The following is a 22,677-nucleotide window of genomic DNA, read 5'->3' as shown; positions in this document are numbered from 1 at the left end:
AACATCTCCCGTAGAGCTCCGAGACGATTGTTTTGGGGCTGGAAATTTGCTGTGACCGCTACGCAGTCAGTATTGAGGGGCTCCGAGAGAGCTTTCCGGATTGGGGTCGCAATAGCGATTCCGAGATCGTTCTAGAATGTGCCGATGGTTTCGGCACGTGCTTGCCGTGATCGATACGCAATCGTCGGGCTAGGGCTCGGAGAGAGCTTGCAATAGGGATTTCGTGAACGTTCGAGAAAGCGACGACGGTTTCTTGACGGGCAAGAGGCTCCGGACGTGGATGCGCCGACCGCGACGTGCACATAGGCGAGGGATGAAGCACGCGAAACGGGTGCGATAATGCCAGCACTAAATCACCGGATCCCATCAAAACACCGAAGTTAAGCGTGCTTGGACCAGAGTAGTACTAGGATGGGTGACCCCCTGGGAAGTCCTCGTGTTGCACTCCTTTTTGCATCCCGGGATACGAAACATCTCCCGTAGAGCTCCGAGACGATTGTTTTGGGGCTGGAAATTTGCTGTGACCGCTACGCAGTCAGTATCGAGGGGTTCCGAGAGAGCTTTCCGGATTGGGGTCGCAATAGCGATTCCGAGATCGTTCTAGAAAGTGCCGATGGTTTCGGCACGTGCTTGCCGTGATCGACACGCAATCGTCGGGCTAGGGCTCGGAGAGAGCTTGCAATAGGGATTTCGTGAACGTTCGAGAAAGCGACGACGGTTTCGTGACGGGCAAGAGGCTCCGGACGTGGATGCGCAGATCGCGACGTGCACATAGGCGAGGGACGAAGCTCGCGAAACGGGTGCGATAATGCTAGCACTAAATCACCGGATCCCATCAAAACATCTAAGTTAAGCGTGCTTGGGCCAGAGTAGTACTAGGATGGGTGACCCCATGGGAAGTCCTCGTGTTGCACTCCTTTTTGCATCCTGGGATACGAAACATCTCCCGTAGAGCCCCGAGACGATTGTTTTGGGGCTGGAAATTTGCTGTGACCGCTACGCAGTCAGTATCGAGGGGCTCGGAGAGCTTTCCGGATTGGGGTCGTAATAGTGATTCCGAGATCGTTCTAGAAAGTGCCGATGGTTTCCGCACGCGCTTGCCGTGACCGATACGCAGTCGTCGGGCTAGGGCTCGGAGAGAGCTTGCAATAGGGATTTCGTGAACGTTCGAGAAAGCGCCGACGGTTTCGTGACGGGCAAGAGGCTCCGGACGTTGATACGCCAACCGCGACGTGCACATAGGCGAGGGACAAAGCACGCGAAACGGGTGCGATAATGGCAGCACTAAATCACCGGATCCCATCAAAACTCCGAAGTTAAGCGTGCTTGGGCTAGAGTAGTACTAGGATGGGTGACCCCCTGGGAAGTCCTCGTGTTGCACTCCTTTTTGCATCCCGGGATACGAAACATCTCCCGTAGAGCTCCGAGACGATTGTTTTGGGGCTGGAAATTTGCTGTGACCGCTACGTAGTCAGTATCGAGGGGCTCGGAGAGAGCTTTCCGGATTTGGGTCGCAATTGCGATTCCGAGATCGTTCTAGAAAGTGCCGATGGTTTCGTAACGCGCTTGTCGTGACCGATACGCAGTCGTCGGGCTAGGGCTCGGAGAGAGCTTGCAATAGGGATTTCGTGAACGTTCGAGAAAGCGCCGACGGTTTCGTGACGGGCAAGAGGCTCCGGACGTTGATACGCCGACCGCGACGTGCACATAGGCGAGGGACGAAGCACGCGAAACGGGTGCGATAATGACAGCACTAAATCACCGGATCCCATGAAAACACCGAAGTTAAGCGTGCTTGGGCCAGAGTAGTACTAGGATGGGTGACCCCCTGGGAAGTCCTCGTGTTGCACTCCTTTTTGCATCCCGGGATACGAAACATCTCCCGTAGAGCTCCGAGACGATTGTTTTGGGGCTGGAAATTTGCTGTGACCGCTACGCAGTCAGTATTGAGGGGCTCCGAGAGAGCTTTCCGGATTGGGGTCGCAATAGCGATTCCGAGATCGTTCTAGAATGTGCCGATGGTTTCGGCACGTGCTTGCCGTGATCGATACGCAATCGTCGGGCTAGGGCTCGGAGAGAGCTTGCAATAGGGATTTCGTGAACGTTCGAGAAAGCGACGACGGTTTCTTGACGGGCAAGAGGCTCCGGACGTGGATGCGCCGACCGCGACGTGCACATAGGCGAGGGATGAAGCACGCGAAACGGGTGCGATAATGCCAGCACTAAATCACCGGATCCCATCAAAACACCGAAGTTAAGCGTGCTTGGACCAGAGTAGTACTAGGATGGGTGACCCCCTGGGAAGTCCTCGTGTTGCACTCCTTTTTGCATCCCGGGATACGAAACATCTCCCGTAGAGCTCCGAGACGATTGTTTTGGGGCTGGAAATTTGCTGTGACCGCTACGCAGTCAGTATCGAGGGGTTCCGAGAGAGCTTTCCGGATTGGGGTCGCAATAGCGATTCCGAGATCGTTCTAGAAAGTGCCGATGGTTTCGGCACGTGCTTGCCGTGATCGACACGCAATCGTCGGGCTAGGGCTCGGAGAGAGCTTGCAATAGGGATTTCGTGAACGTTCGAGAAAGCGACGACGGTTTCGTGACGGGCAAGAGGCTCCGGACGTGGATGCGCAGATCGCGACGTGCACATAGGCGAGGAACGAAGCTCGCGAAACGGGTGCGATAATTCTAGCACTAAATCACCGGATCCCATCAAAACATCGAAGTTAAGCGTGCTTGGGCCAGAGTAGTACTAGGATGGGTGACCCCCTGGGAAGTCCTCGCGTTGCACTCCTTTTTGCATCCCGGGATACGAAACATCTCCCGTAGAGCTCCGAGACGATTGTTTTGGGGCTGGAAATTTGCTGTGACCGCTACGCTGTCAGTATCGAGGGGCTCCGAGAGAGCTTTCCGGATTGGGGTCGCAATAGCGATTCCGAGATCGTTCTAGAAAGTGCCGATGGTTTCGGCACGCGCTTGCCGTGACTGATACGCAGTCGTCGGGCTAGGGCTCGGAGAGAGCTTGCAATAGGGATTTCGTGAATGTTCGAGAAAGCGCCGACGGTTTCGTGATGGGCAAGAGGCTCCGGACGTTGATACGCCGACCGCGACGTGCACATAGGCGAGGGACGAAGCACGCGAAACGGGTGCGATAATGCCAGCACTAAATCACCGGATCCCATGAAAACACCGAAGTTAAGCGTGCTTGGGCCAGAGTAGTACTAGGATGGGTGACCCCCTGGGAAGTCCTCGTGTTGCACTCCTTTTTGCATCCCGGGATACGAAACATCTCCCGTAGAGCTCCGAGACGATTGTTTTGGGGCTGGAAATTTGCTGTGACCGCTACGCAGTCAGTATCGAGGGGCTCCGAGAGAGCTTTCCGGATTGGGGTCGCAATAGCGATTCCGAGATCGTTCTAGAATGTGCCGATGGTTTCGGCACGTGCTTGCCGTGATCGATACGCAATCGTCGGGCTAGGGCTCGGAGAGAGCTTGCAATAGGGATTTCGTGAACGTTCGAGAAAGCGACGACGGTTTCTTAACGGGCAAGAGGCTCCGGACGTGGATGCGCCGACCGCGACGTGCACATAGGCGAGGGACGAAGCACGCGAAACGGGTGCGATAATGCCAGCACTAAATCACCGGATCCCATCAAAACACCGAAGTTAAGCGTGCTTGGACCAGAGTAGTACTAGGATGGGTGACCCCCTGGGAAGTCCTCGTGTTGCACTCCTTTTTGCATCCCGGGATACGAAACATCTCCCGTAGAGCTCCGAGACGATTGTTTTGGGGCTGGAAATTTGCTGTGACCGCTACGCAGTCAGTATCGAGGGGTTCCGAGAGAGCTTTCCGGATTGGGGTCGCAATAGCGATTCCGAGATCGTTCTAGAAAGTGCCGATGGTTTCGGCACGTGCTTGCCGTAATCGACACGCAATCGTCGGGCTAGGGCTCGGAGAGAGCTTGCAATAGGGATTTCGTGAACGTTCGAGAAAGTGACGACGGTTTCGTGACGGGCAAGAGGCTTCGGACGTGGATGTGCCGATCGCAACGTGCACATAGGCGAGGAACGAAGCTCGCGAAACGGGTGCGATAATTCTAGCACTAAATCACCGGATCCCATCAAAACATCGAAGTTAAGCGTGCTTGGGCCAGAGTAGTACTAGGATGGGTGACCCCCTGGGAAGTCCTCGCGTTGCACTCCTTTTTGCATCCCGGGATACGAAACATCTCCCGTAGAGCTCCGAGACGATTGTTTTGGGGCTGGAAATTTGCTGTGACCGCTACGCAGTCAGTATCAAGGGGCTCCGAGAGAGCTTTCTGGATTGGGGTCGCAATAGCGATTCCGAGATCGTTCTAGAATGTGCCGATGCTTTCGACACGTGCTTGCCGTGATCGATACGCAATCGTCGGGCTAGGGCTCGGAGAGAGCTTGCAATAGGGATTTCGTGAACGTTCGAGAAAGCGACGACGGTTTCTTGACGGGCAAGAGGCTCCGGACGTGGATGCGCTGACCGCGACGTGCACACAGGCGAGGGACGAAGCTCGCGAAACGGGTGCGATAATGCCAGCACTAAATCACCGGATCCCATCAAAACACCGAAGTTAAGCGTGCTTGGGCCAGAATAGTACTGCGATGGGTGACCCCTTGGGAAGTCCTCGTGTTGCACTCCTTTTTGCATCCCGGGACACGAAACATCTCCCGTAGAGCTCCGAGACGATTGTTTTGGGGCTGGAAATTTGCTGTGACCGCTACGCAGTCAGTATCGAGGGGCTCCGAGAGAGCTTTCCGGATTGGGGTCGCAATAGCGATTCCGAGATCGTTCTAGAATGTGCCGATGCTTTCGGCACGTGCTTGCCGTGATCGATACGCAATCGTCGGGCTAGGGCTCGGAGAGAGCTTGCAATAGGGATTTCGTGAACGTTCGAGAAAGCGACGACGGTTTCTTGACGGGCAAGAGGCTCCGGACGTGGATGCGCTGACCGCGACGTGCACACAGGCGAGGGACGAAGCTCGCGAAACGGGTGCGATAATGCCAGCACTAAATCACCGGATCCCATCAAAACACCGAAGTTAAGCGTGCTTGGGCCAGAGTAGTATTGCGATGGGTGACCCCTTGGGAAGTCCTCGTGTTGCACTCCTTTTTGCATCCCGGGACACGAAACATCTCCCGTAGAGCTCCGAGACGATTGTTTTGGGGCTGGAAATTTGCTGTGACCGCTACGCAGTCAGTATCGAGGGGCTCGGAGAGCTTTCCGGATTCGGGTCGCAATAGCGATTCCGGGATCGTTCTAGAAAGTGCCGATGGTTTCGGCACGCGCTTGCCGTGACCGATATGCAGTCGTCGGGCTAGGACTCGGAGAGAGCTTGCAATAGGGATTTCGAGAACGTTCGAGAAAGCGCCGACGGTTTCGTGACGGGCAAGAGGCTCCGGACATTGATACGCCGACCGCGACGTGCACATAGGCGAGGGACGAAGCACGCGAAACGGGTGCGATAATGGCACCACTAAATCACCGGATCCCATCAAAACTCCGAAGTTAAGCGTGCTTGGGCTAGAGTAGTACTAGGATGGGTGACCCCCTGGGAAGTCCTCGTGTTGCACTCCTTTTTGCATCCCGAGATACGAAACATCTCCCGTAGAGCTCCGAGAGGATTGTTTTGGGGCTGGAAATTTGCTGTGACCGCTACGTAGTCAGTATCGAGGGGCTCGGAGAGAGCTTTTCGGATTGGGGTCGCAATAGCGATTCCGAGATCGTTCTAGAAAGTGCCGATGTTTTCGGCACGCGCTTGCCGTGACCGATACGCAGTCGTCGGGCTAGGGCTCGGAGAGAGCTTGCAATAGGGATTTCGTGAACGTTCGAGAAAGCGCCGACGGTTTCGTGATGGGCAAGAGGCTCCGGACGTTGATACGCCGACCGCGACGTGCACATAGGCGAGGGACGAAGCACGCGAAACAGGTGCGATAATGCAGCACTAAATCACCCGATCCCATCAAAACGCCGAAGTTAAGCGTGCTTGCGCCAGAGTAGTACTACGATGGGTGACCCCCTGGGAAGTCCTCGTGTTGCACTCCTTTTTGCATCCCGGGATACGAAACATCTCCCGTAGAGCTCCGAGACGATTGTTTTGGGGCTGGAAATTTGCTGTGACCGCTACGCAGTCAGTATCGAGGGGCTCGGAGAGAGCTTTACGGATTGGGGTCGCAATAGCGATTCCGAGATCGTTCTAGAAAGTGTCGATGGTTTCGGCACGTGCTTGTCGTGATCGATACGCAATCGTCGGGCTAGGGCTCGGAGAGAGCTTGCAATAGGGATTTCGAGAACGTTCGAGAAAGCGCCGACGGTTTCTTGACGGGCAAGAGGCTCCGGACGTGGATGCGCTGACCGCGACGTGCACACAGGCGAGGGACGAAGCTCGCGAAACGGGTGCGATAATGCCAGCACTAAATCACCGGATCCCATCAAAACACCGAAGTTAAGCGTGCTTGGGCCAGAGTAGTATTGCGATGGGTGACCCCTTGGGAAGTCCTCGTGTTGCACTCCTTTTTGCATCCCGGGACACGAAACATCTCCCGTAGAGCTCCGAGACGATTGTTTTGGGGCTGGAAATTTGCTGTGACCGCTACGCAGTCAGTATCGAGGGGCTCGGAGAGCTTTCCGGATTCGGGTCGCAATAGCGATTCCGGGATCGTTCTAGAAAGTGCCGATGGTTTCGGCACGCGCTTGCCGTGACCGATATGCAGTCGTCGGGCTAGGACTCGGAGAGAGCTTGCAATAGGGATTTCGAGAACGTTCGAGAAAGCGCCGACGGTTTCGTGACGGGCAAGAGGCTCCGGACATTGATACGCCGACCGCGACGTGCACATAGGCGAGGGACGAAGCACGCGAAACGGGTGCGATAATGGCACCACTAAATCACCGGATCCCATCAAAACTCCGAAGTTAAGCGTGCTTGGGCTAGAGTAGTACTAGGATGGGTGACCCCCTGGGAAGTCCTCGTGTTGCACTCCTTTTTGCATCCCGAGATACGAAACATCTCCCGTAGAGCTCCGAGAGGATTGTTTTGGGGCTGGAAATTTGCTGTGACCGCTACGTAGTCAGTATCGAGGGGCTCGGAGAGAGCTTTTCGGATTGGGGTCGCAATAGCGATTCCGAGATCGTTCTAGAAAGTGCCGATGTTTTCGGCACGCGCTTGCCGTGACCGATACGCAGTCGTCGGGCTAGGGCTCGGAGAGAGCTTGCAATAGGGATTTCGTGAACGTTCGAGAAAGCGCCGACGGTTTCGTGATGGGCAAGAGGCTCCGGACGTTGATACGCCGACCGCGACGTGCACATAGGCGAGGGACGAAGCACGCGAAACAGGTGCGATAATGCAGCACTAAATCACCCGATCCCATCAAAACGCCGAAGTTAAGCGTGCTTGCGCCAGAGTAGTACTACGATGGGTGACCCCCTGGGAAGTCCTCGTGTTGCACTCCTTTTTGCATCCCGGGATACGAAACATCTCCCGTAGAGCTCCGAGACGATTGTTTTGGGGCTGGAAATTTGCTGTGACCGCTACGCAGTCAGTATCGAGGGGCTCGGAGAGAGCTTTACGGATTGGGGTCGCAATAGCGATTCCGAGATCGTTCTAGAAAGTGTCGATGGTTTCGGCACGTGCTTGTCGTGATCGATACGCAATCGTCGGGCTAGGGCTCGGAGAGAGCTTGCAATAGGGATTTCGAGAACGTTCGAGAAAGCGCCGACGGTTTCGTGACGGGCAAGAGGCTCCGGACATTGATACGCCGACCGCGACGTGCACATAGGCGAGGAACGAAGCACGCGAAACAGGTGCGATAATGCCAGCACTAAAACACCGGATCCCATCAAATCTCCGAAGTTAAGCGTGCTTGGGCCAGAGTAGTACTAGGATGGGTGACCCCCTAGGAAGTCCTCGTGTTGAACTCCTTTTTGCATCCCGGGATACGAAACATCTCCCGTAGAGCTCCGAGACGATTGTTTTGGGGCTGGAAATTTGCTGTGACCGCTACGCTGTCAGTATTGAGGGGCTCCGAGAGAGCTTTCCGGATTGGGGTCGCAATAGCGATTCCGAGATCGTTCTAGAATGTGCCGATGGTTTCGGCACGTGCTTGCCGTGATCGATACGCAATCGTCGGGCTAGGGCTCGGAGAGAGCTTGCAATAGGGATTTCGTGAACGTTCGAGAAAGCGACGACGGTTTCTTGACGGGCAAGAGGCTCCGGACGTGGATGCGCCGACCGCGACGTGCACATAGGCGAGGGATGAAGCACGCGAAACAGGTGCGATAATGCCAGCACTAAATCACCGGATCCCATCAAAACACCGAAGTTAAGCGTGCTTGGACCAGAGTAGTACTAGGATGGGTGACCCCCTGGGAAGTCCTCGTGTTGCACTCCTTTTTGCATCCCGGGATACGAAACATCTCCCGTAGAGCTCCGAGACGATTGTTTTGGGGCTGGAAATTTGCTGTGACCGCTACGCAGTCAGTATCGAGGGGTTCCGAGAGAGCTTTCCGGATTGGGGTCGCAATAGCGATTCCGAGATCGTTCTAGAAAGTGCCGATGGTTTCGGCACGTGCTTGCCGTGATCGACACGCAATCGTCGGGCTAGGGCTCGGAGAGAGCTTGCAATAGGGATTTCGTGAACGTTCGAGAAAGCGACGACGGTTTCGTGACGGGCAAGAGGCTCCGGACGTGGATGCGCAGATCGCGACGTGCACATAGGCGAGGAACGAAGCTCGCGAAACGGGTGCGATAATTCTAGCACTAAATCACCGGATCCCATCAAAACATCGAAGTTAAGCGTGCTTGGGCCAGAGTAGTACTAGGATGGGTGACCCCCTGGGAAGTCCTCGCGTTGCACTCCTTTTTGCATCCCGGGATACGAAACATCTCCCGTAGAGCTCCGAGACGATTGTTTTGGGACTGGAAATTTGCTGTGACCGCTACGCTGTCAGTATCGAGGGTCTCCGAGAGAGCTTTCCGGATTGGGGTCGCAATAGCGATTCCGAGATCGTTCTAGAAAGTGCCGATGGTTTCGGCACGCGCTTGCCGTGACTGATACGCAGTCGTCGGGCTAGGGCTCGGAGAGAGCTTGCAATAGGGATTTCGTGAATGTTCGAGAAAGCGCCGACGGTTTCGTGATGGGCAAGAGGCTCCGGACGTTGATACGCCGACCGCGACGTGCACATAGGCGAGGGACGAAGCACGCGAAACGGGTGCGATAATGCCAGCACTAAATCACCGGATCCCATGAAAACACCGAAGTTAAGCGTGCTTGGGCCAGAGTAGTACTAGGATGGGTGACCCCCTGGGAAGTCCTCGTGTTGCACTCCTTTTTGCATCCCGGGATACGAAACATCTCCCGTAGAGCTCCGAGACGATTGTTTTGGGGCTGGAAATTTGCTGTGACCGCTACGCAGTCAGTATCGAGGGGCTCCGAGAGAGCTTTCCGGATTGGGGTCGCAATAGCGATTCCGAGATCGTTCTAGAATGTGCCGATGGTTTCGGCACGTGCTTGCCGTGATCGATACGCAATCGTCGGGCTAGGGCTCGGAGAGAGCTTGCAATAGGGATTTCGTGAACGTTCGAGAAAGCGACGACGGTTTCTTGACGGGCAAGAGGCTCCGGACGTGGATGCGCCGACCGCGACGTGCACATAGGCGAGGGACGAAGCACGCGAAACGGGTGCGATAATGCCAGCACTAAATCACCGGATCCCATCAAAACACCGAAGTTAAGCGTGCTTGGACCAGAGTAGTACTAGGATGGGTGACCCCCTGGGAAGTCCTCGTGTTGCACTCCTTTTTGCATCCCGGGATACGAAACATCTCCCGTAGAGCTCCGAGACGATTGTTTTGGGGCTGGAAATTTGCTGTGACCGCTACGCAGTCAGTATCGAGGGGTTCCGAGAGAGCTTTCCGGATTGGGGTCGCAATAGCGATTCCGAGATCGTTCTAGAAAGTGCCGATGGTTTCGGCACGTGCTTGCCGTAATCGACACGCAATCGTCGGGCTAGGGCTCGGAGAGAGCTTGCAATAGGGATTTCGTGAACGTTCGAGAAAGTGACGACGGTTTCGTGACGGGCAAGAGGCTTCGGACGTGGATGTGCCGATCGCAACGTGCACATAGGCGAGGAACGAAGCTCGCGAAACGGGTGCGATAATTCTAGCACTAAATCACCGGATCCCATCAAAACATCGAAGTTAAGCGTGCTTGGGCCAGAGTAGTACTAGGATGGGTGACCCCCTGGGAAGTCCTCGCGTTGCACTCCTTTTTGCATCCCGGGATACGAAACATCTCCCGTAGAGCTCCGAGACGATTGTTTTGGGGCTGGAAATTTGCTGTGACCGCTACGCAGTCAGTATCGAGGGGCTCCGAGAGAGCTTTCTGGATTGGGGTCGCAATAGCGATTCCGAGATCGTTCTAGAATGTGCCGATGCTTTCGACACGTGCTTGCCGTGATCGATACGCAATCGTCGGGCTAGGGCTCGGAGAGAGCTTGCAATAGGGATTTCGTGAACGTTCGAGAAAGCGCCGACGGTTTCGTGACGGGCAAGAGGCTCCGGACATTGATACGCCGACCGCGACGTGCACATAGGCGAGGAACGAAGCACGCGAAACAGGTGCGATAATGCCAGCACTAAAACACCGGATCCCATCAAATCTCCGAAGTTAAGCGTGCTTGGGCCAGAGTAGTACTAGGATGGGTGACCCCCTAGGAAGTCCTCGTGTTGAACTCCTTTTTGCATCCCGGGATACGAAACATCTCCCGTAGAGCTCCGAGACGATTGTTTTGGGGCTGGAAATTTGCTGTGACCGCTACGCAGTCAGTATCGAGGGGCTCCGAGAGAGCTTTCCGGATTGGGGTCGCAATAGCGATTCCGAGATCGTTCTAGAATGTGCCGATGCTTTCGGCACGTGCTTGCCGTGATCGATACGCAATCGTCGGGCTAGGGCTCGGAGAGAGCTTGCAATAGGGATTTCGAGAACGTTCGAGAAAGCGCCGACGGTTTCGTGACGGGCAAGAGGCTCCGGACATTGATACGCCGACCGCGACGTGCACATAGGCGAGGGACGAAGCACGCGAAACGGGTGCGATAATGGCACCACTAAATCACCGGATCCCATCAAAACGCCGAAGTTAAGCGTGCTTGCGCCAGAGTAGTACTACGATGGGTGACCCCCTGGGAAGTCCTCGTGTTGCACTCCTTTTTGCATCCCGGGATACGAAACATCTCCCGTAGAGCTCCGAGACGATTGTTTTGGGGCTGGAAATTTGCTGTGACCGCTACGCAGTCAGTATCGAGGGGCTCGGAGAGAGCTTTACGGATTGGGGTCGCAATAGCGATTCCGAGATCGTTCTAGAAAGTGTCGATGGTTTCGGCACGTGCTTGTCGTGATCGATACGCAATCGTCGGGCTAGGGCTCGGAGAGAGCTTGCAATAGGGATTTCGAGAACGTTCGAGAAAGCGCCGACGGTTTCGTGACGGGCAAGAGGCTCCGGACATTGATACGCCGACCGCGACGTGCACATAGGCGAGGAACGAAGCACGCGAAACAGGTGCGATAATGCCAGCACTAAAACACCGGATCCCATCAAATCTCCGAAGTTAAGCGTGCTTGGGCCAGAGTAGTACTAGGATGGGTGACCCCCTAGGAAGTCCTCGTGTTGAACTCCTTTTTGCATCCCGGGATACGAAACATCTCCCGTAGAGCTCCGAGACGATTGTTTTGGGGCTGGAAATTTGCTGTGACCGCTACGCAGTCAGTATCGAGGGGCTCCGAGAGAGCTTTCCGGATTAGGGTCGCAATAGCGATTCCGAGATCGTTCTAGAATGTGCCGATGCTTTCGGCACGTGCTTGCCGTGATCGATACGCAATCGTCGGGCTAGGGCTCGGAGAGAGCTTGCAATAGGGATTTCGTGAACGTTCGAGAAAGCGACGACGGTTTCTTGACGGGCAAGAGGCTCCGGACGTGGATGCGCTGACCGCGACGTGCACACAGGCGAGGGACGAAGCTCGCGAAACGGGTGCGATAATGCCAGCACTAAATCACCGGATCCCATCAAAACACCGAAGTTAAGCGTGCTTGGGCCAGAGTAGTACTGCGATGGGTGACCCCTTGGGAAGTCCTCGTGTTGCACTCCTTTTTGCATCCCGGGACACGAAACATCTCCCGTAGAGCTCCGAGACGATTGTTTTGGGGCTGGAAATTTGCTGTGACCGCTACGCAGTCAGTATCGAGGGGCTCGGAGAGCTTTCCGGATTCGGGTCGCAATAGCGATTCCGGGATCGTTCTAGAAAGTGCCGATGGTTTCGGCACGCGCTTGCCGTGACCGATATGCAGTCGTCGGGCTAGGACTCGGAGAGAGCTTGCAATAGGGATTTCGAGAACGTTCGAGAAAGCGCCGACGGTTTCGTGACGGGCAAGAGGCTCCGGACATTGATACGCCGACCGCGACGTGCACATAGGCGAGGGACGAAGCACGCGAAACGGGTGCGATAATGGCACCACTAAATCACCGGATCCCATCAAAACTCCGAAGTTAAGCGTGCTTGGGCTAGAGTAGTACTAGGATGGGTGACCCCCTGGGAAGTCCTCGTGTTGCACTCCTTTTTGCATCCCGGGATACGAAACATCTCCCGTAGAGCTCCGAGACGATTGTTTTGGGGCTGGAAATTTGCTGTGACCGCTACGTAGTCAGTATCGAGGGGCTCGGAGAGAGCTTTTCGGATTGGGGTCGCAATAGCGATTCCGAGATCGTTCTAGAAAGTGCCGATGTTTTCGGCACGCGCTTGCCGTGACCGATACGCAGTCGTCGGGCTAGGGCTCGGAGAGAGCTTGCAATAGGGATTTCGTGAACGTTCGAGAAAGCGCCGACGGTTTCGTGATGGGCAAGAGGCTCCGGACGTTGATACGCCGACCGCGACGTGCACATAGGCGAGGGACGAAGCACGCGAAACGGGTGCGATAATGGCAACACTAAATCACCGGATCCCATCAAAACACCGAAGTTAAGCGTACTTGGGCCAGAGTAGTACTACGATGGGTGACCCCCTGGGAAGTCCTCGTGTTGCACTCCTTTTTACATCCCGGGATACGAAACATCTCCCGTAGAGCTCCGAGACGATTGTTTTGGGGCTGGAAATTTGCTGTGACCGCTACGCAGCCAGTATCGAGGGGCTCGGAGAGAGCTTTCCGGATTGGGGTTGCAATAGCGATTCCGAGATCGTTCTAGAAAATGCCGATGGTTTCGGCACGTGCTTGCCGTGACCGATACGCAGTCGTCGGGCTAGGGCTCGGAGAGAGCTTGCAATAGGGATTTCGAGAACGTTCGAGAAAGCGCCGACGGTTTCGTGACGGGCAAGAGGCTCCGGACATTGATACGCCGACCGCGACGTGCACATAGGCGAGGAACGAAGCACGCGAAACAGGTGCGATAATGCCAGCACTAAAACACCGGATCCCATCAAATCTCCGAAGTTAAGCGTGCTTGGGCCAGAGTAGTACTAGGATGGGTGACCCCCTAGGAAGTCCTCGTGTTGAACTCCTTTTTGCATCCCGGGATACGAAACATCTCCCGTAGAGCTCCGAGACGATTGTTTCGGGGCTGGAAATTTGCTGTGACCGCTACGCAGTCAGTATCGAGGGGCTCGGAGAGAGCTTTCCGGATTGGGGTCGCAATAGCGATTCTGAGATCGTTCTAGAAAGTGCCGATGGTTTCGGCACGCGCTTGCCGTGACCGAAACTCAATCGTCGGGCTAGGGCTCGGAGAGAGCTTGCAATAGGGATTTCGTGAACGTTCGACAAAGCGCCGACGGTTTCGTGACGGGCAAGAGGCTCCGGACGTTGATGCGCCGACCGCGACGTGCACATAGGCGAGGGACGAAGCTCGCGAAACAGGTGCGATAATGCAGCACTAAATCACCGGATCCCATCAAAACGCCGAAGTTAAGCGTGCTTGCGCCAGAGTAGTACTACGATGGGTGACCCCCTGGGAAGTCCTCGTGTTGCACTCCTTTTTGCATCCCGGGATACGAAACATCTCCCGTAGAGCTCCGAGACGATTGTTTTGGGGCTGGAAATTTGCTGTGACCGCTACGCAGTCAGTATCGAGGGGCTCGGAGAGAGCTTTACGGATTGGGGTCGCAATAGCGATTCCGAGATCGTTCTAGAAAGTGTCGATGGTTTCGGCACGTGCTTGTCGTGATCGATACGCAATCGTCGGGCTAGGGCTCGGAGAGAGCTTGCAATAGGGATTTCGTGAACGTTCGAGAAAGCGACGACGGTTTCGTGACGGGCAAGAGGCTCCGGACGTTGATGCGCCGACCGCGACGTGCACATAGGCGAGGGACGAAGCTCGCGAAACGGTTGTGATAATGCCAGCACTAAATCACCGGATCCCATCAAAACACCGAAGTTAAGCGTGCTTGGGCCAGAGTAGTACTACGATGGGTGACCCCCTGGGAAGTCCTCGTGTTGCACTCCTTTTTGCATCCCGGGATACGAAACATCTCCCGTAGAGCTCCGAGACGATTGTTTTGGGGCTGGAAATTTGCTGTGACCGCTACGCAGTCAGTATCGTGGGGCTCGGAGAGAGCTTTCCGGATTGGGGTCGCAATAGCGATTCCGAGATCGTTCTAGAAAGTGTCGATGGTTTCGGCACGTGCTTGCCATGATAGATACGCAATCGTCGGGCTAGGGCTCGGAGAGAGCTTGCAATAGGGATTTCGTGAACGTTCGAGAAAGCGACGACGGTTTCGTGACGGGCAAGAGGCTCCGGACGTTGATGCGCCGATCGCGACGTGCACATAGGCGAGGGACGAAGCACGCGAAACAGGTGCGATAATGCCAGCACAAAAACACCGGATCCCATCAAAACTCCGAAGTTAAGCGTGCTTTGGCCAGAGTAATACTAGGATGTGTGACCCGTAGAGCTCCGAGACGATTGTTTTGGGGCTGGAAATTTGCTGTGACCGCTACGCAGTCAGTATCGAGGGGCTCGGAGAGAGCTTTCCGGATTGGGGTCGCAATAGCGATTCCGAGATCGTTCTAGAATGTGTTGATGGTTTCGGCACGTGCTTGCCGTGATCGATACGCAATCGTCGGGCTAGGGCTCGGAGAGAGCTTGCAATAGGGATTTCGTGAACGTTCGAGAAAGCGACGACGGTTTCGTGACGGGCAAGAGGCTCCGGACGTTGATGCGCCGACCGCGACGTGCACATAGGCGAGGGACGAAGCTCGCGAAACGGTTGTGATAATGCCAGCACTAAATCACCGGATCCCATCAAAACACCGAATTTAAGCGTGCTTGGGCCAGAGTAGTACTAGGATGGGTGACCCCCTGGGAAGTCCTCGTGTTGCACTCCTTTTTGCATCCCGGGATACGAAACATCTCCCGTAGAGCTCCGAGACGATTATTTTGGGGCTGGAAATTTGCTGTGACCGCTACGCAGTCAGTATCGAGGGGCTCCGAGAGAGCTTTCCGGATTGGGGTCGCAATAGCGATTCCGAGATCGTTCTAGAATGTGCCGATGCTTTCGGCACGTGCTTGCCGTGATCGATACGCAATCGTCGGGCTAGGGCTCGGAGAGAGCTTGCAATAGGGATTTCGTGAACGTTCGAGAAAGCGACGACGGTTTCTTGACGGGCAAGAGGCTCCGGACGTGGATGCGCCGACCGCGACGTGCACACAGGCGAGGGACGAAGCTCGCGAAACGGGTTCGATAATGCCAGCACTAAATGTCACGCCCCTCAAAATATTATCCATGATATTAAAACAATTTTCATCACAGACCAATCCAGGATCCAAACTAACGTTTGAGGACACTGAAAAACATTCTATTCATATTCACATCCATAAAACCTGTGCATTTTAAAATCATATATCACATCACTCGATAATTCACATTTATGGCAACCCAAGCCAACTTGACAAACACGAACAACATTTATAAATCCACAAGCTAAATAAATTATACAATCAGAACTCCAACTATTCACCACAAGTTCATATTGTCATAAATTAGACTTAACATTCCGAAATTCCAAATAAGAGAGATCTTCTAACACTTTTACACAGTATATCCATTTCGGTTCATCGACAACATTTCATTACATACAAAACATACTTATACAACAATATCATAATAACCACCCAGACTTGCCCATAATTCTGAATAGCTATCCACTGCCTCAGCCCAAATCAACATCTCGAAGAGTGATAAGCTGACCTGAAAGATTTATATAACAACGGAGTGAGCCAAAAACGGCTCAGCAAGTGACAAAGCATATTCAGAACAAAAGGAACGGTTTCAAACGAGTAAGGTATCATAATGCAAGGCAGAATACAAGAATTCTCAAGGATACCATCTCAATAGATACCAAATCATACGTATCATGTCATTCAAAACATATTTGATCCGTAACGAATGGAGCATAGAGTAATTGGAACATATCAATGGCAGATAGGACATTTCAGAACATATCAGTTCATAGCAAATGGAGCACAGAGTAATTGGAGCATATCAGTAACAAAGGAAACATATCGGAGCTTATCAATGACAGATAGGACATTTTAGAACATATCAGTTCATAGCAAATGGAGCACAGAGTAATTGGAGCATATCAGAAACAAAGGAAACTTATCGGAGCTTATCAATGGCATATAAAATGTTCCAAAACACATCAACGACATATGGAACATTTCGAAGCAAAATCAACAATGAATGAAGCATTTCAGAGCATATCAAACTCATATGTCGTACAGAAGCTCAAACGTCGTCCTTGACATTGCAATCATATCATACTTATCCAGAGCAGGAACAGAAATAACTCACCAAAACTCTGGATGTCATATCAAACATATAGAGGGTGTAGTGGGATCACAGACAGAATGTGATTCATCCATTTCTGAATGACCACCAGACAGAAGTCTCTCACGTCTGGGAGCTCCATCCACCCACGTCTAGGTGAAGTCAGAGGGGGCCGGCAGAGCATCGCAGGCTCTATGCATAACTCCCTTTACCATTTCTGGCAAAGGTTCACATTATCCCACAACACCAGAATACAAGAGGGCAGTTTAAACAATAAGTAGCATAATACGGAAGCACACGCGGAACAACAAAACGTACATGTGCCTTTACGAGACAATACGATGCAAGCAACAATCTCTCACAAATGTATTCAGTTTTGGAATGAAAAGAAGGCAAGAGTATACAGGGATTCAAAGCATTAATACTGAGCTCAATTCAAAATAGGAAGGTTAGATGAATTCAATATCCAAAGGAATGAAACTGGAATAGGCACATATCGAAAGCAAATGCGGAACAATAGGATATACATGTGCCTATATGAGTCAATACGATATAGCATAAACGTTACACAACAGTTTTCAAGAATGCAATGATTTTAAGGACAAGAGCATACAAGAATTCAAAGCAGTAATATAAAGCTCAATTGAATGAGAAAGCTAAAGGATATCAATTTCCAAAGGAATGAAACCAGAATATGAGAAATCGACCAAAGCTCGATTTCTGGCAGAATACAGAAGGCACATTGAACAAATGATTCAAACTATCAATCGTGCTCCAATTTACTCAGAAATAATCATTGGATTATACTTTCAGATAAGACAGGCTTCATATGAATTAAACTGTCCAACAGAGAGAGTTACAAATAATTTGGTAAGCAAGTGTCGTAGAACAAAATCTCTGTTGGTAGAATTCATAATGTCAGATTCAACAGATAACTGGGCAGGTGTTTGGATTCCAAATCTTTCAATCCATATATCAAAGAAAGGTCTACGAGTCTAGTTTCCAATGAAATCAGTTTTGAACAAATCAGAGTTTCCACAAAGACTTATAGGCAGCTCGGTATCAAAAGGTCAGAATCTCAGAAGTTGCACAGATTCGAATCGTTACGTCTAAACAGGAGATATAACAAATGCAAGGCTAGAACAATTCAAAGTTCCACATATTCAAAGCAAATGTGGAGATAAAATTGGCAGTGAGAAAAGATCAGGAAACTTGCAATAAGACATATCAGAGCAATTATAGGAGAAACGAACAGGGAACTTGCAATAGAAAGGATCGAAACAAGTGGGAAACTTGCCTTTCAAAGATTTCGATCCGAAGATCCAAAGAAGGTGCCAGCCCAAATCCTTCTACTTTTCCCCCGTGTCCTCTCTCTGTTTCGTTTTGTGCTCCCGTTTTCTTCCTTTCTTCGCAACTACACCACGTGTCGAACATCGAGGCACAGTCACCTGCTCTCTCTTACTCTCATTCCTTCTTTTTCTTTCCCAAACGCAGCTGCCACAGCCGCCGCCGCTGCCACTGCCACAATCGCAGCCCCTTCCACCGCACTATCTTCCTTCCTCCCTTCTCTTGCAGACATAACTGCTGCATACGCAGTCGCTGCCGCTGCGGCCGCAATCCCGTCCGCAGCCCCTTTTTCCCCCTTTCCTTTCTTTTCTTTCCCAGCTGCAACTGCCGCAGTCGCAGTCGCAACCATGGCCGCAGCCACCACAGCCGCAGCCTTTTATTTCTCCCCTGCTCTATTTCCTCTCCTTCTCTTCCAGCTGCAGCTGCCACTGCCACAGCTGCCTCTCCTTCTCCTCTTCCTCTCTTCTTCCCTTTTACTTTCTCTTCTTCTTCCTTTCCTTCTCTTCTTTCCCAGCTGCACTGCTGCAGTCGCAGCCTCAGCCACGACCACAGCCTCTTCTTCCTCCCCTGCTCATCTTCCTCTCCTTCTTCTCTTCCAACTGCAGCTGCCATCGCCGCAGCCGCAGCCCCTTCTTTCCCTTCTCTTCTTCCTCTCCTTCCCTTCTCTTCCTTCCTCTTACTCTTTCCCTGCCATAGCTGCAGCTGCCACAGCCGCAGCCGCAGCTACTTCTTTCCCTTCTCCTCTTCCTTCTCCTTCCTTTCTTCTTCTTCTCTTCTTCTCCTTCCTCCCCTTCTTCTTCCCGTCGTCACACACACCCTCTCCTCTGTTTCCTCTGCAGGGAACAGAGGTATCACAACCTCTTCTCCTGCTTCCCCTTCTTCTTCTCTTCCTCTTCTTCTTCTTATGCTCTTCTCCTACCCGACACCCCACACGTCTCCTCTGTTTCCACCTGCAGGAAACAGAGGTGCTGCAGCCCTAGCTGCTGCCACCTCTCGCTCCTCTCCGTCTTCCCTCTCTTTTCCCTCTTCTTCTCCTTCTCTTCTTCTCCTCTTCCCTTTTTCCTCCCCAACGCCACACACCTCCTCGCTGCAGCCTTGCCGCAGCTATCCTCCTCTCTTCTTCTTCTTCTTCTTCTTCTTCTTCTTCTTCCCTTTTCATCCTCAACGCCCCACACATCCTCTCCTCTGTTTCAACCTGCGGAAAACAGAGGTGCTGCAGCCCTAGCTGCTGCAGCTGCCTCTCTCTCTCCTCTCCATCTTCCCTCTCTTCTACTTCTTCTTTTCTTCTCTTCTCCCTCTTCTTCCTCTCTTCTTTTCCCTCTTCTTCTCTTCTCCCACTACTTCTCTCTTCTTCTCCCCACGCCCCACCGCTTTTCTCTGTTTCTCGAAGAAACAGAGAGAGCGTGGGAGGCGGTGGGATAAAACCGAAATTTTCGGTTTTCTTTATTTTCTTTTCATTTTGCAACTTAGCAATTTAGTCCTTGAAATTTTCATATTTACATATAGGTCCCCCGATTTATAAATAAATCTTTATTAATAATTTTCAAAAGTGAGGGATATTACACTCTCCCCTCCTTAAAAGAAAATTTAGTCCTCTAAATTGATCATAGTTCAATCCACGAAAAGATGAGGATTATGATATCTTTATTTCCTTCTCTTGCTCTCAAATAATTTCATCAATACAATATAATGACATAATTATCCAAGAGTGACCGAAATATTCTCCTCCTTGATCCTCAATAAATGGTAACCCGACCTTCAATCAATTTCTAAAAATACTTGCGCACCCTGAAGTTAATCAAGCAAGTCGTTACTTCCGGAAATACTCATTTTTGATTGTCACCTGATTCAATTGTCTATAATCATTACAAAGCCTCAATGTTCCATACATCTTTTTAACTAACACCGGAGCACCTCATGATGAAATATTAAGCCAAATAAAATCCTCATTTAATAATCCTTGTAGTTGCTTTTCCAATTCCACTTACTCAAATGATATCTTTCTGTAGAGAGGCTTAGATATTGGGATTGTCCCAAGGACCAAATCAAAAGCAAAGTCACATTTGGAGGTAATCCAAGCAAGTCATCCTGGGATACATAGGCAAAGAGATAAATCATGTCCCATACTCTCAAAATAAAAGATCGGCTGATCAAATATGCAAAAGTGATCATTTGTTATATACCAATCCATACTGATATGATAGGAAGATAGCCAATCCATACCAAGTATAATATCAAAACTCCAAATCTCTAGGAGAACTAAATCAGCAAAAGTTCAAGTTCTCCAACAAAAATCAAACAAGAGGACCAGATTCAAGTTCGTTATCAAAGAATTCCCAATGATCATATTTACATATAGCACATAATATAGTGGTCTTGGTTGAATACCCAAGTGATAGGCAGAATATTCCGAATCAAATCATAGATGAGACCCATGGTCAAACAAATATTTGCATTCTTTCATAAACATGCATAATACCTTTGACCACTAATTCAGAAGTTTCAGAATCATATTCAGTGATAGCATACACTCTGACATGGGCTGATGATTTATGAGGCAGTGACTCTTTCTTCTTATTCAAGGGGCAGTCTTTTATTTTATGATCCAACTTTCTACAAACAAAATAGACTCTAGTCACTCGGAAACATAAATTTGTTTCATAATTTAACTTGTAATTCACATATGATTGAGTCTTTTGTGATGACTTCCCATTTCAAATCCAAATGTCTTGACCCTCTTGTTATTATTTTCTGATTCATTTCCAATCATATTTTTATTGGTAACTTGTCCTTATCATCTTGCCACTGATCTCCAAAAATTCTTTTCATTTTTGCCATTAATGATCATCTTCTATTTCCAATATAAGGTGGCAAAAGAAATCTTTCGATCATCAGAACAATTTTGTACATCGAATATCTTCTCTATTCGCATCATCCATTTTTCTGCCACCAATGAAATTAGGTCCACCATGCTTCTGCTGCGCCACTCTGATTCAATATCCCAAATCAATCCTTTCATTCCTCTTAATTAATCAGAAACAAATGAAATAGGAGGACCAAATGTCCTCGTCATCCCAGATTCCTAAAATGCATCAAAGAAAATTTCCACCGATCACTATAGTTCATTAGACCTCAATATATTTTGCACGTCAACATATCAAATATTTCAGTAATCCTCAAACAATGCTCTGATACCACCTCTGTCACGCCCCTCAAAATATTATCCATGATATTAAAACAATTTTCATCACAGACCAATCCAGGATCCAAACTAACGTTTGAGGACACTGAAAAACATTCTATTCATATTCACATCCATAAAACCTGTGCATTTTAAAATCATATATCACATCACTCGATAATTCACATTTATGGCAACCCAAGCCAACTTGACAAACACGAACAACATTTATAAATCCACAAGCTAAATAAATTATACAATCAGAACTCCAACTATTCACCACAAGTTCATATTGTCATAAATTAGACTTAACATTCCGAAATTCCAAATAAGAGAGATCTTCTAACACTTTTACACAGTATATCCATTTCGGTTCATCGACAACATTTCATTACATACAAAACATACTTATACAACAATATCATAATAACCACCCAGACTTGCCCATAATTCTGAATAGCTATCCACTGCCTCAGCCCAAATCAACATCTCGAAGAGTGATAAGCTGACCTGAAAGATTTATATAACAACGGAGTGAGCCAAAAACGGCTCAGCAAGTGACAAAGCATATTCAGAACAAAAGGAACGGTTTCAAACGAGTAAGGTATCATAATGCAAGGCAGAATACAAGAATTCTCAAGGATACCATCTCAATAGATACCAAATCATACGTATCATGTCATTCAAAACATATTTGATCCGTAACGAATGGAGCATAGAGTAATTGGAACATATCAATGGCAGATAGGACATTTCAGAACATATCAGTTCATAGCAAATGGAGCACAGAGTAATTGGAGCATATCAGTAACAAAGGAAACATATCGGAGCTTATCAATGGCAGATAGGACATTTTAGAACATATCAGTTCATAGCAAATGGAGCACAGAGTAATTGGAGCATATCAGAAACAAAGGAAACTTATCGGAGCTTATCAATGGCATATAAAATGTTCCAAAACACATCAACGACATATGGAACATTTCGAAGCAAAATCAACAATGAATGAAGCATTTCAGAGCATATCAAACTCATATGTCGTACAGAAGCTCAAACGTCGTCCTTGACATTGCAATCATATCATACTTATCCAGAGCAGGAACAGAAATAACTCACCAAAACTCTGGATGTCATATCAAACATATAGAGGGTGTAGTGGGATCACAGACAGAATGTGATTCATCCATTTCTGAATGACCACCAGACAGAAGTCTCCCACGTCTGGGAGCTCCATCCACCCACGTCTAGGTGAAGTCAGAGGGGGCCGGCAGAGCATCGCAGGCTCTATGCATAACTCCCTTTACCATTTCTGGCA

General features: G+C 50.6%; 20 non-coding genes and 12 pseudogenes across 20 annotated transcripts; all 32 read left to right on the top strand.

The window, feature by feature from the left end:
- Nucleotides 1–329: 329 nt before the first annotated feature.
- Nucleotides 330–448, top strand: LOC135600434 (5S ribosomal RNA). The gene has a single exon (XR_010482755.1). It is a non-coding gene; the product is annotated as a 5S ribosomal RNA (ribosomal RNA).
- Nucleotides 449–798: 350 nt separating this feature from the next.
- On the top strand, nucleotides 799–917 carry LOC135602850 (5S ribosomal RNA; annotated as a pseudogene).
- Nucleotides 918–1,265: 348 nt separating this feature from the next.
- On the top strand, nucleotides 1,266–1,384 carry LOC135599729 (5S ribosomal RNA). Its single transcript, XR_010482073.1, has one exon. It is a non-coding gene; the product is annotated as a 5S ribosomal RNA (ribosomal RNA).
- A 350-nt stretch (nucleotides 1,385–1,734) lies between these two features.
- LOC135602008 (5S ribosomal RNA) lies at nucleotides 1,735–1,853 on the top strand (annotated as a pseudogene).
- Nucleotides 1,854–2,203: 350 nt separating this feature from the next.
- Nucleotides 2,204–2,322, top strand: LOC135600433 (5S ribosomal RNA). The gene has a single exon (XR_010482754.1). It is a non-coding gene; the product is annotated as a 5S ribosomal RNA (ribosomal RNA).
- Nucleotides 2,323–2,672: 350 nt separating this feature from the next.
- Nucleotides 2,673–2,791, top strand: LOC135602021 (5S ribosomal RNA; annotated as a pseudogene).
- Nucleotides 2,792–3,141: 350 nt separating this feature from the next.
- On the top strand, nucleotides 3,142–3,260 carry LOC135600519 (5S ribosomal RNA). Its single transcript, XR_010482839.1, has one exon. It is a non-coding gene; the product is annotated as a 5S ribosomal RNA (ribosomal RNA).
- Nucleotides 3,261–3,610: 350 nt separating this feature from the next.
- On the top strand, nucleotides 3,611–3,729 carry LOC135600432 (5S ribosomal RNA). The gene has a single exon (XR_010482753.1). It is a non-coding gene; the product is annotated as a 5S ribosomal RNA (ribosomal RNA).
- A 350-nt stretch (nucleotides 3,730–4,079) lies between these two features.
- Nucleotides 4,080–4,198, top strand: LOC135602019 (5S ribosomal RNA; annotated as a pseudogene).
- A 350-nt stretch (nucleotides 4,199–4,548) lies between these two features.
- Nucleotides 4,549–4,667, top strand: LOC135600694 (5S ribosomal RNA). Its single transcript, XR_010483010.1, has one exon. It is a non-coding gene; the product is annotated as a 5S ribosomal RNA (ribosomal RNA).
- Nucleotides 4,668–5,017: 350 nt separating this feature from the next.
- LOC135601169 (5S ribosomal RNA) lies at nucleotides 5,018–5,136 on the top strand. Its single transcript, XR_010483471.1, has one exon. It is a non-coding gene; the product is annotated as a 5S ribosomal RNA (ribosomal RNA).
- A 348-nt stretch (nucleotides 5,137–5,484) lies between these two features.
- On the top strand, nucleotides 5,485–5,603 carry LOC135600992 (5S ribosomal RNA). The gene has a single exon (XR_010483299.1). It is a non-coding gene; the product is annotated as a 5S ribosomal RNA (ribosomal RNA).
- A 350-nt stretch (nucleotides 5,604–5,953) lies between these two features.
- Nucleotides 5,954–6,071, top strand: LOC135603764 (5S ribosomal RNA; annotated as a pseudogene).
- Nucleotides 6,072–6,421: 350 nt separating this feature from the next.
- On the top strand, nucleotides 6,422–6,540 carry LOC135601168 (5S ribosomal RNA). The gene has a single exon (XR_010483470.1). It is a non-coding gene; the product is annotated as a 5S ribosomal RNA (ribosomal RNA).
- A 348-nt stretch (nucleotides 6,541–6,888) lies between these two features.
- On the top strand, nucleotides 6,889–7,007 carry LOC135600990 (5S ribosomal RNA). Its single transcript, XR_010483297.1, has one exon. It is a non-coding gene; the product is annotated as a 5S ribosomal RNA (ribosomal RNA).
- A 350-nt stretch (nucleotides 7,008–7,357) lies between these two features.
- LOC135603763 (5S ribosomal RNA) lies at nucleotides 7,358–7,475 on the top strand (annotated as a pseudogene).
- Nucleotides 7,476–7,825: 350 nt separating this feature from the next.
- Nucleotides 7,826–7,944, top strand: LOC135601033 (5S ribosomal RNA). Its single transcript, XR_010483339.1, has one exon. It is a non-coding gene; the product is annotated as a 5S ribosomal RNA (ribosomal RNA).
- A 350-nt stretch (nucleotides 7,945–8,294) lies between these two features.
- Nucleotides 8,295–8,413, top strand: LOC135601084 (5S ribosomal RNA). Its single transcript, XR_010483388.1, has one exon. It is a non-coding gene; the product is annotated as a 5S ribosomal RNA (ribosomal RNA).
- Nucleotides 8,414–8,763: 350 nt separating this feature from the next.
- Nucleotides 8,764–8,882, top strand: LOC135602018 (5S ribosomal RNA; annotated as a pseudogene).
- A 350-nt stretch (nucleotides 8,883–9,232) lies between these two features.
- On the top strand, nucleotides 9,233–9,351 carry LOC135600517 (5S ribosomal RNA). The gene has a single exon (XR_010482837.1). It is a non-coding gene; the product is annotated as a 5S ribosomal RNA (ribosomal RNA).
- A 350-nt stretch (nucleotides 9,352–9,701) lies between these two features.
- Nucleotides 9,702–9,820, top strand: LOC135600431 (5S ribosomal RNA). Its single transcript, XR_010482752.1, has one exon. It is a non-coding gene; the product is annotated as a 5S ribosomal RNA (ribosomal RNA).
- A 350-nt stretch (nucleotides 9,821–10,170) lies between these two features.
- LOC135602017 (5S ribosomal RNA) lies at nucleotides 10,171–10,289 on the top strand (annotated as a pseudogene).
- Nucleotides 10,290–10,639: 350 nt separating this feature from the next.
- LOC135601032 (5S ribosomal RNA) lies at nucleotides 10,640–10,758 on the top strand. Its single transcript, XR_010483338.1, has one exon. It is a non-coding gene; the product is annotated as a 5S ribosomal RNA (ribosomal RNA).
- Nucleotides 10,759–11,108: 350 nt separating this feature from the next.
- LOC135601663 (5S ribosomal RNA) lies at nucleotides 11,109–11,227 on the top strand (annotated as a pseudogene).
- A 350-nt stretch (nucleotides 11,228–11,577) lies between these two features.
- LOC135601031 (5S ribosomal RNA) lies at nucleotides 11,578–11,696 on the top strand. Its single transcript, XR_010483337.1, has one exon. It is a non-coding gene; the product is annotated as a 5S ribosomal RNA (ribosomal RNA).
- A 350-nt stretch (nucleotides 11,697–12,046) lies between these two features.
- On the top strand, nucleotides 12,047–12,165 carry LOC135600415 (5S ribosomal RNA). Its single transcript, XR_010482737.1, has one exon. It is a non-coding gene; the product is annotated as a 5S ribosomal RNA (ribosomal RNA).
- Nucleotides 12,166–12,513: 348 nt separating this feature from the next.
- On the top strand, nucleotides 12,514–12,632 carry LOC135600989 (5S ribosomal RNA). The gene has a single exon (XR_010483296.1). It is a non-coding gene; the product is annotated as a 5S ribosomal RNA (ribosomal RNA).
- Nucleotides 12,633–12,982: 350 nt separating this feature from the next.
- On the top strand, nucleotides 12,983–13,101 carry LOC135603679 (5S ribosomal RNA; annotated as a pseudogene).
- Nucleotides 13,102–13,451: 350 nt separating this feature from the next.
- LOC135601030 (5S ribosomal RNA) lies at nucleotides 13,452–13,570 on the top strand. Its single transcript, XR_010483336.1, has one exon. It is a non-coding gene; the product is annotated as a 5S ribosomal RNA (ribosomal RNA).
- A 350-nt stretch (nucleotides 13,571–13,920) lies between these two features.
- On the top strand, nucleotides 13,921–14,038 carry LOC135602363 (5S ribosomal RNA; annotated as a pseudogene).
- Nucleotides 14,039–14,388: 350 nt separating this feature from the next.
- Nucleotides 14,389–14,507, top strand: LOC135601164 (5S ribosomal RNA). Its single transcript, XR_010483466.1, has one exon. It is a non-coding gene; the product is annotated as a 5S ribosomal RNA (ribosomal RNA).
- Nucleotides 14,508–15,269: 762 nt separating this feature from the next.
- Nucleotides 15,270–15,388, top strand: LOC135602331 (5S ribosomal RNA; annotated as a pseudogene).
- The last annotated feature ends 7,289 nt before the right edge of the window (nucleotides 15,389–22,677 follow it).

This window comes from Musa acuminata, chromosome BXJ2-1 (genome assembly GCF_036884655.1).
Source record: "Musa acuminata AAA Group cultivar baxijiao chromosome BXJ2-1, Cavendish_Baxijiao_AAA, whole genome shotgun sequence".
Taxonomy (NCBI): Eukaryota; Viridiplantae; Streptophyta; class Magnoliopsida; order Zingiberales; family Musaceae; genus Musa; species Musa acuminata.
This window is presented reverse-complemented; position numbering and strand designations above follow the sequence as displayed.